The sequence below is a fragment of the Tasmannia lanceolata genome, unplaced genomic scaffold (genome assembly GCF_043159265.1).
Source record: "Tasmannia lanceolata isolate RefF3 unplaced genomic scaffold, GAP_Taslan_0.1 ptg000002l, whole genome shotgun sequence".
Classification (NCBI taxonomy): domain Eukaryota; kingdom Viridiplantae; phylum Streptophyta; class Magnoliopsida; order Canellales; family Winteraceae; genus Tasmannia; species Tasmannia lanceolata.
Window position 1 is genome coordinate 18,618,522 of NW_027518679.1, and position 8,235 is coordinate 18,626,756.

General features: G+C 39.6%; 1 long non-coding RNA gene across 1 annotated transcript; it reads right to left on the minus strand.

Annotated features, from left to right (window-relative positions):
- Positions 1 to 2,398: 2,398 nt before the first annotated feature.
- LOC143882710 (uncharacterized) lies at positions 2,399 to 6,426 on the minus strand. Its single transcript, XR_013252302.1, has 2 exons — positions 6,323 to 6,426; positions 2,399 to 2,756 (listed from the first exon to the last, which is right to left on the minus strand). It is a non-coding gene; the product is annotated as an uncharacterized LOC143882710 (long non-coding RNA).
- Positions 6,427 to 8,235: the final 1,809 nt, after the last annotated feature.

Genomic DNA, 8,235 nt, shown 5'->3' on the forward strand with positions numbered 1-8,235 from the left:
ACATCATAGTTGTATGATGTTCAAAGGGTATAAGAGACCATAGTTGTATGGACTAGAAGAGAATGAAATACCGTATTTGTACGGATTCCAAGGGAATGAGACATCATAGTTGTATGATGTTCAAAGGGGATAAGAGACCATAGTTGTATGGACTCGAAGAGAATGAAATACCGTATTTGTACGGATTCAAGGAAAGGAGACATCATAGTTGTATGATGTTCAAAGGGGATAAGAGACCATAGTTGTATGGACTCGAAGAGAATGAAATACCGTATTTGTACGGATTCCAAGGGAATGAGACATGTACGGATTCCAAGGGAATGAGACATCATAATTGTATGATGTTCAAAGAGGATAAGAGACCATAGTTGTATGGACTCAAAGAAAAGAGAGACCGTTCTCAAACGGGCTTGAAGAATTTAGAGATTTTTCATGAGCTTGAATTTGATGTAAGATTAGATTTTTTTTGTTTTTTGAAATCCTTGCATGCGGATTAACTTAGCTCTGGAACGATTGCAGGGGGTTAGATACACCAGGCATCTTTTACCGAGACAGCTGTAACATTTGACTAACTGGACAATGATCGACTCTTTCTAAAGAGAAAACTTAGATAAAAGGCACTACTCAAAGGACTGAGGAGCTCTGAATGAGTGAACTTAGAATAACAAAGATTGACTGACTACACTGACAGACACAGTGATGCTTCTGACTTAGTTAATATTTTGTTTGGTAAGTCTATCCTTCCGAGGAATAGTTTTTCAATTGGTAAACACTGGACCTTTTCCTTAAAACAGTAATGCCTCAAGGATTTAATTACGACCCCTAAGATTGCTTAGCTTCAATGCCCCCAGTTTTGAGGATGTTACTTGAATTTGTTTGAACTTCAGTTAATCTTCAGTCTTGATATCGGATGTGGCCTTCTTATAATGATTCTCTTACCGTGACCAAGTCACCTTTTTGGGGTTTTTAACTTGGCGGACCGTGCTAGCCTTAACTTTTGCCTGAATCGCCTTTCTAGGTTTTCGATTCAGCAGGCTGTCCCCTTAGCTTTTGCCTAAGCCGTCCTTTCTGGTTTTCAACTTAGCAGGGGAATGATCTTAAATTTTGCCTAAACCGCCTTTTCAGGTTTTCAGTCTAGCAGATCTTCAAACTCCGTTCTTTTTCTTATTCATCATTTTTTTTTCTTATCGTGTCTCGAGACCTAGATATTAGTTCTGAACATCGGGAGGACTTCATAGGTAGGATAGGGCTTTACAAAGAATGGCTTAAGGCTTGACAAAGATTTCGACCAAACCTATGAACAGGTTGCCTACATATCCCCATGTAGGAATCAGGTCGTGTGTAATTCAGGGCGAATGCCCCTAGTTTGAAGATAAATTGTTTGAAGGTTAATTGATTTTTCCTTTTTTTCGTTCTTTCTGGAATGATTGACTTCTCTTCTGTTGGAACTTGTCCCTCTTCTTTTTTTCTGAAACGATTGAATTTCTTTTCTTTTTTTCTTTGAATCGACCGAACTCGGTTTAACCGAGCTGCCTACGTACCCCAGTGTAGGGATCAGGTCTCGCGTAGTTCGGGGCGAATGCCCCGAGTTTGATGGGTTTTCAAGAAAATTTGATTTAGGCTCGGAGGATTTGCAAATCGGTATTCTTTTGACATTGGGTTCTGATTTTGAGATTTATTCGGCCAAAGGAGGCCTTCCGATGTTCAGATTGAGAATCGATCTAGGTTACTAGAGTCCCTCTGGTACTGATTATTTATTTTTTTTTCTTTTTTTTTCTTTTTCTTTTTTTTTTCACGGAGCTTGACGGCATTTCCAGGTAAGATAATGGATCTTCTTCTTTCAAGATTCTAATGCGTGATGTAGACTTTCATAGAGCGAAACTTGTTCTTTGACATCCTCCATCTATGGATTCGTACTCTTGATATCTGATGATCACTTTTCAATGCTTGCTCTTGAACTTCTTATCTTGAATTTGTTGGCTTTATGTTATGAATTTGAGAACCAACGTCATTGATTGAAAATATGAAAGTTGTTTCCACTCTATGCCCCTTGTATAGCATATATCTTCTCACTTTCTTCATTTTCTTTGAGCTTTCCATCCATGTCTTGCCCCTGGTATCGGTTATAGCTTTTCTAGACAATCTTCTTATTCTTGAAATAATTTTATCAATTCTTCACACTCTTCAGAGGGTAATGTATTTTCAATCGGCATTCACTGAATCAAAGTTTCAGTGCCAGTGTTTACCACTTCAATTTCATCTTTGAAAAGCCGGGATTGGCGCTCCTCCTCTTATTCAAGTAATTGCTGTGACTCAAGTGGAGTTTCGTCAATTTTGTCCTCATTTGAGGAGGGAGTCTTATTTAAGATCAGAAGCACACTTAAGAAACAGACACAAGTGAACTATTTGACTTGAAATTTTTATTTAAAGAAAAAGCTATTACATCTGACGACCTATCCTCTCAGGATTCACAACTCTAAATAAAAAAGAGAGATAACTTGCCTGGACTAGGCATTGACCTTGAAATGTAAGACCGGACTCAACAATTGTACTGACCATGATGACTGATTCGCATAGGGGAATGCCCCTAGTTCAAGGATTATGAGAGTAAACTCCGAAGGACTTAGCAAAATATTCTTGAAAAAGGTTGCCCTTAGAGTAAGAAAGGACCAAGGGTACAATTAAGATTGGATCATCTGGACCAGGCATGATCAGATCATGAGATTGCATAATCGAAAGATTGTGAGATTCTGCTCCTGCCAGTTTGGGGATGGCATGAAGATACGATCGAATTGTATGACAGAAGAATGAAAGACGCACGATCAAGAGATTAGATGAGATAGCATAAGATTGCTTTCAACAGATAGATCATGAATGACTAATCCTATGAGATCTTTGGAAATGATGGGATTTATATCCTAACCCCAAAGGGAAAGTTTTTAATCTTCACACATTTTAACAGTGTTACCTGAAGGCATCAACCCTAATCCTAATCTAGCGGAGTGGAGAGAGGATCTCGACTCATCACTTTGTTCGTGTATCTAAGGACCGATCGTAGCCATTGGAAGATGGACCACGGCCTAATCTAGACACAAATGGGTAGGATATCCTAAACTAGGCTCACACACGTGATGCACATGTGTTCGTATACTACATGCATGTGTGGGTTAATCTAGGGGTAAGGCCAAGAGTTCCCTTAGCGCGAATCCCTGTTCGATATACTGTACCAGTGTCCGGCGTATCAGTACGTGAACAAGAGATCCGTTTACGTACCATAAAGGTACTAGGCTAAGGGTGGAATGCTTCTCTAGAACAGAGGCACCAGGTGATGAAATCCCAGTCAACCATGCTAGATAACACTCCGGGTTCCTAAAATAGGACTGTGTGCACGTGAGATGCAAGGGTTTAGATGCAAGTGATGTAAGTGTGTGCAATATGTTTGCGCAATCTATGATGCCTTCAGGTTTTGTTAGATTAAGTTCAAGTAAAAGGTGATGAGAAAATAAAACAAGACAAATTAATCTGACAAGTATAGAGTTTTTATGAGCCAGTTAAATTAAATTCAAATGAATTATCTTTTGGAATTTTAATGAAGTTAGGTGATCCCCAGCAGAGTCGCCAGACTGTGGGACCCGATCCCGCGAGAGGGGTGGGGCGCGAGCCGCCGTGCTCTCTCTCTTGGTCTCCCGTACCCACGCGATTGGCGTGTGCATTTAATTATTGATTTGAATTCGTCTTTCATGTGAACTTGGGATCACTAAGGCAATCCGAATTCCACACGAAAGAGACAGACAGAGTCGCCACCTAGATGTGGGATCTAGGACCCGAAATTAACCAGAAATCTAGACTCGCTACCTAGTTACGAGAATAGAAGGTATGGGGAGTTATCCGCCACATGCACCATTCCTGCCCGATAATCGGTCTTCAATTCCAAAAGCTAACTCTTTTAAATTTATTTTAAATGGCTCATTCAACTCTATGTTAATGTGCGAACTAAGTGACATGCATCCAAACTGTGGGACCCGATCCCGCGAGAGGGGTGGGGCGCGAGCCGCCGCGCTCTCTCTCTTGGTCTCCCGTACCCACGCGATTGGCGTGTGCATTTAATTATTGATTTGAATTCGTCTTTCATGTGAACTTGGGATCACTAAGGCAATCCGAATTCCACACGAAAAAGACTGACAGAGTCGCCACCTAGATGTGGGATCTAGGACCCGAAATTAACCAGAAATCTAGACTCGCTACCTGGTTACGAGAATGGAAGGTATGGGGAGTTATCCGCCACATGCACCATTCCTGCCCGATAATCGGTCTTCGATTCCAAAAGCTAACTCTTTTAAATTTATTTTAAATGGCTCATTCAACTCTATGTTAATGTGCGAACTAAGTGACATGCATCCTATGATCTAATTTCAATGAGAATCCTAAATGTGTATCTTGATTTATTAATTTGTCTGGATTCAATCTAAGTGAAGGTTCTCCTAGAATTCTAATTTCATGGAAAGTCCTAAGTGATTTGATTAAGTATTTACAAGAAAATTAATATACAAAATACCACAATTTGTTGTGGTGCCGACTCGCGGGTGGTATGCCATCAGACATCCAAGCTGCCTACGTACCCAAGCCTCACTGGGATCAGAGTCGACGTAGTTCGGTGCACCTAAGCTAAGCTACTTATGCCTAACTCAACTAGGACACCGACCTAGACGGGATTGACTGTTTCAACAGTTTTAGGAGAAGTTATTTAATTCAAGTTGAGGATTTTATTATCTTAGGATTTCATCTAAGATGCTATATGATTCTCATCTAAATGCAAATGGTCCCTTAGACTAATGCAGGTTTGCCTACATCCTAGTTTACTAGGCTTGTCCTAGGGAAAGATTGGGTGACTAGTGTAACTAGACCTATGGCACGGTTGCTATACATAGCAAACGTCCGTGATGAGGCTGGACTCCTGACTCTAGGACTCCCTAAAACCTAAGACTCCCTAAAACTTAGGACACGACACCAGTGTTCCTAAATTGGGCTCTAAGGGTTCCTAAAGGAATTTTGAATCCACCGGCTCTTGGGAATCTCGAATTCTTTTGGGCTTGTGGAAACTTTTAGAGTTTTCTTGAAGCTTTTATTATCTGAAGGTATTTAGTGTGTTTGGTAGCTTTTAAAGTTGTTTATTTAGAAGGTTTTAGTTTCACTTGAAATTTTTAGTGGTCTTTTGGTTAATGGCTTTTAACGGATTTTTATCAGTGGATTTTAAATGGGTGAATTTTAGTTTTGTTAATTTTAGGTTGGATGTACTTTAGATTAATGTCTTTCGATTTTGGTTTGGAAAATGACGTTAACACAACCAAGTTTTGACAATTGCACAAATTCGACAAACCATTGACCATTAAAAGATCTAACAAATGCAGCCCACTAAAACTGTCGTAACTCTTTAACAGCTTGGCCAAATTCAACGTACAAACATGTGTTGGAAAGATCTTTTATAGGGCTACAACTTTGTAGTTCTCCATTGTTTGTAAATCTGTGATTTAGAGGTTCGAATTTGTGTTGCAAACAAAAGGACAGCAACATTAAACTGGAAATGCCTAAAGGTGTGCCGCAACCATTTTGGACTTAACTTTTTAACCGCTCGCCGTCTGATCTAACACGAATACTCGTTGGAAACGGAACGAAAATATCTACGACTTTGTAGTTAACCATTTCCCACGATTCTGTTTTTTAGAGGTCGAAAAATCTGTTTAAAGTCTAACAGCTAGCACTATGACGGGAATGATATTGGCACCCCCATGTTTTCTTTTGATAGTTCTTATTTTTTTAGTGATTAAAAGACGGTGAATATGAAAAATGGCTTGAATGGGCCTGAGATTAGATTCAAATGGGATGTTTGAAAAAGGGGTTGTTTTTATCTACTTGGCAAGGTGGGGTATGGATATTGGGTTCTTGAGATTGAGTGGGGGCTGTTATTATCAAATTGGAGTGGGGGCTGTTGTTATCAATTGAAAGATGGAGGTTTTGTAAGCCAAATTAAATGGGTTTTGATAATTCATGTAAAATTCAAGTTTTCTTTCTTGTAAATGTTCAAAATTTTTAATGAATTGTTTTCCCAAAACAAATCCGAAATTCCTAAAAAAAAGCTAATGATTTTAAAATCCCACTCTAATAGGTTCTAATGACCCTAACACATTAATTATATTTAGCATAAGTGAGAACATGACAAAGGCCAAACCGGTACGAAATTAAACATGACAGTAACCAAAATATACGCAAAACAACACTCAATCATACAAATATAGAAAAGAAAATAAAATTCCAAAAGGCATACCTTTTTGTAAACGATATTCCATGCAAACTTATGGAGAAGAGGGATTCGGTCTAGAGAAAGGGCTTGAATTTTCTAAGAGAGGGGTTCTCCCCTTCTTCTCCTCCTTTTTTTTTCTTTTTTTTTCTTTTTTGGATGGTGGGATGAGAGGGTATTTATAGGAGAATGGGATAGGAGGTTAGGTGAGGTTAGGTGAGGTTAGGTAAGGTTAGGTGAGGTTAGGTAAGGTTAGGTGGTTAGGTGAGGTTAGGTGAGGTTTGGATGGTTAGGATGAGAGGAGAGGTTAGGTGGTTTTGGATGGTTAGACCCAGGTCAAGATCTGCCATTGATCTAACGATTTACGGAAATCAGGTCTCGGAATGGAATCAGGGTCCGGGCTATGAAGTGACCCTAGCTTATTTTGTCCCGATTGATGATCCGTAAAGTCAGATCAAGATATTAATGACCTAAAACATATAAATCAATGATAGAGGGGGTTCTCACATGGATTTAACACACTAAATTCACCAATCAGGGTATTTTTCAATTTTTCGGATCTAATCATCTCACCAGGTACATCTCTTTATCATTTTATTTTTTCAAAAAATTTGAGGATGCATACTTTACCAATGAAATTCTACGGATCAATATATTAGGTTATTGTTGGTTAAAGTAAAGCAAAATGTGGGTGTCTACATGCACGTTTACTAACCCTTGTTCAATTTAAAAAATAATAACAAGTTAGAGTTAGAGTTTACCAATCACCACACGTGCAAGAGAAGAAGGAGAAGAAGATTCATCCACAAAAGACAAGATTTTTATAGTGGTTCGGTCTATCACAAGACCTACTCCACTCTTCCAAGTTTTCCTCCTTGGATGCTCCACTAAAGTTGGGATTCTTGAATGGCGAATCACCAAGCCGTACACCACAACTTCTCCAACTCCAAAGGGCACACACCCTATCTGCACGAAGCCTTGCGAGGGACAATCCCTCTTACATGATTCACCTTTCTTACCGGGCCGAATCGGAGACCCTCACAATGTCTTCACATTTCTTAATGGGCCGAAGAGGAGACCCTCACAGTGTCATCACAATTCTTAACGGGCCAAAGAGAATACCCTCAATGAAGAACAAAGAAAATGAAAAACTCCCAATGCCTCTTAATAGGTGGATTAGAAAGTTTTAAGCTCACAATTACTCCAAGGTAATAAGCAAATGAAAGCCCTATGAGTGCCTCTTGATAGAATGTGGAAATACAAGCTCAAAGAGGTTTTGCTTTTGATTTGAAAAGTTGAAGCTAAAAAAAATGGGATTTGATCTTTCAAAAATGTTCAAAAGCTTGGTTAGAAAGGTTTAGATAGTGTATATATAGCCCACAAGAAAATATGACCGTGTGGGGGTAAAATCGTAAAAACTGGGTTGAAAAAGTCAACCTGCGCAAGCCCCAACGACTAATTTTTCACGCCGCGACGGTCAACTGAGGCACGGCAGTCACCCGCCCTTACCGGGTTCTCTTTTGTAAATTCAAATTTCAAACCGTCGCGGTTGACTGAGCCCATGGCGGTCGCCCGACGATGGCAATCTGTTTGATTTAAATTTAGCTCAAAAACACTATCCCAGTCGACCGAACCATCTCGGTCGCCCACCCAAACCATAACGGATTGTCTCTGTTTAGACATAAATAATTCTGCGGCCCGCTATTTTCCTACAAGTGCTGGAATTCCAGCAAGCTTGTCGTGATCGCCCGGGACACCCCGGTCGATCGGCCCTGTATAAAATCCCATTTTAACTTTAAAAATCAAAGGCTTTTGGGCCATGATCTTTGGGCTTAAGTCTTAGGTTTTCAAACAAATTTTTGAGTGTGTGTATGGTTTCCAAAGAAATAAAAATGGGATTTAACATTAAATCAAGAGGACTCTAAATACATTCTAAAAGT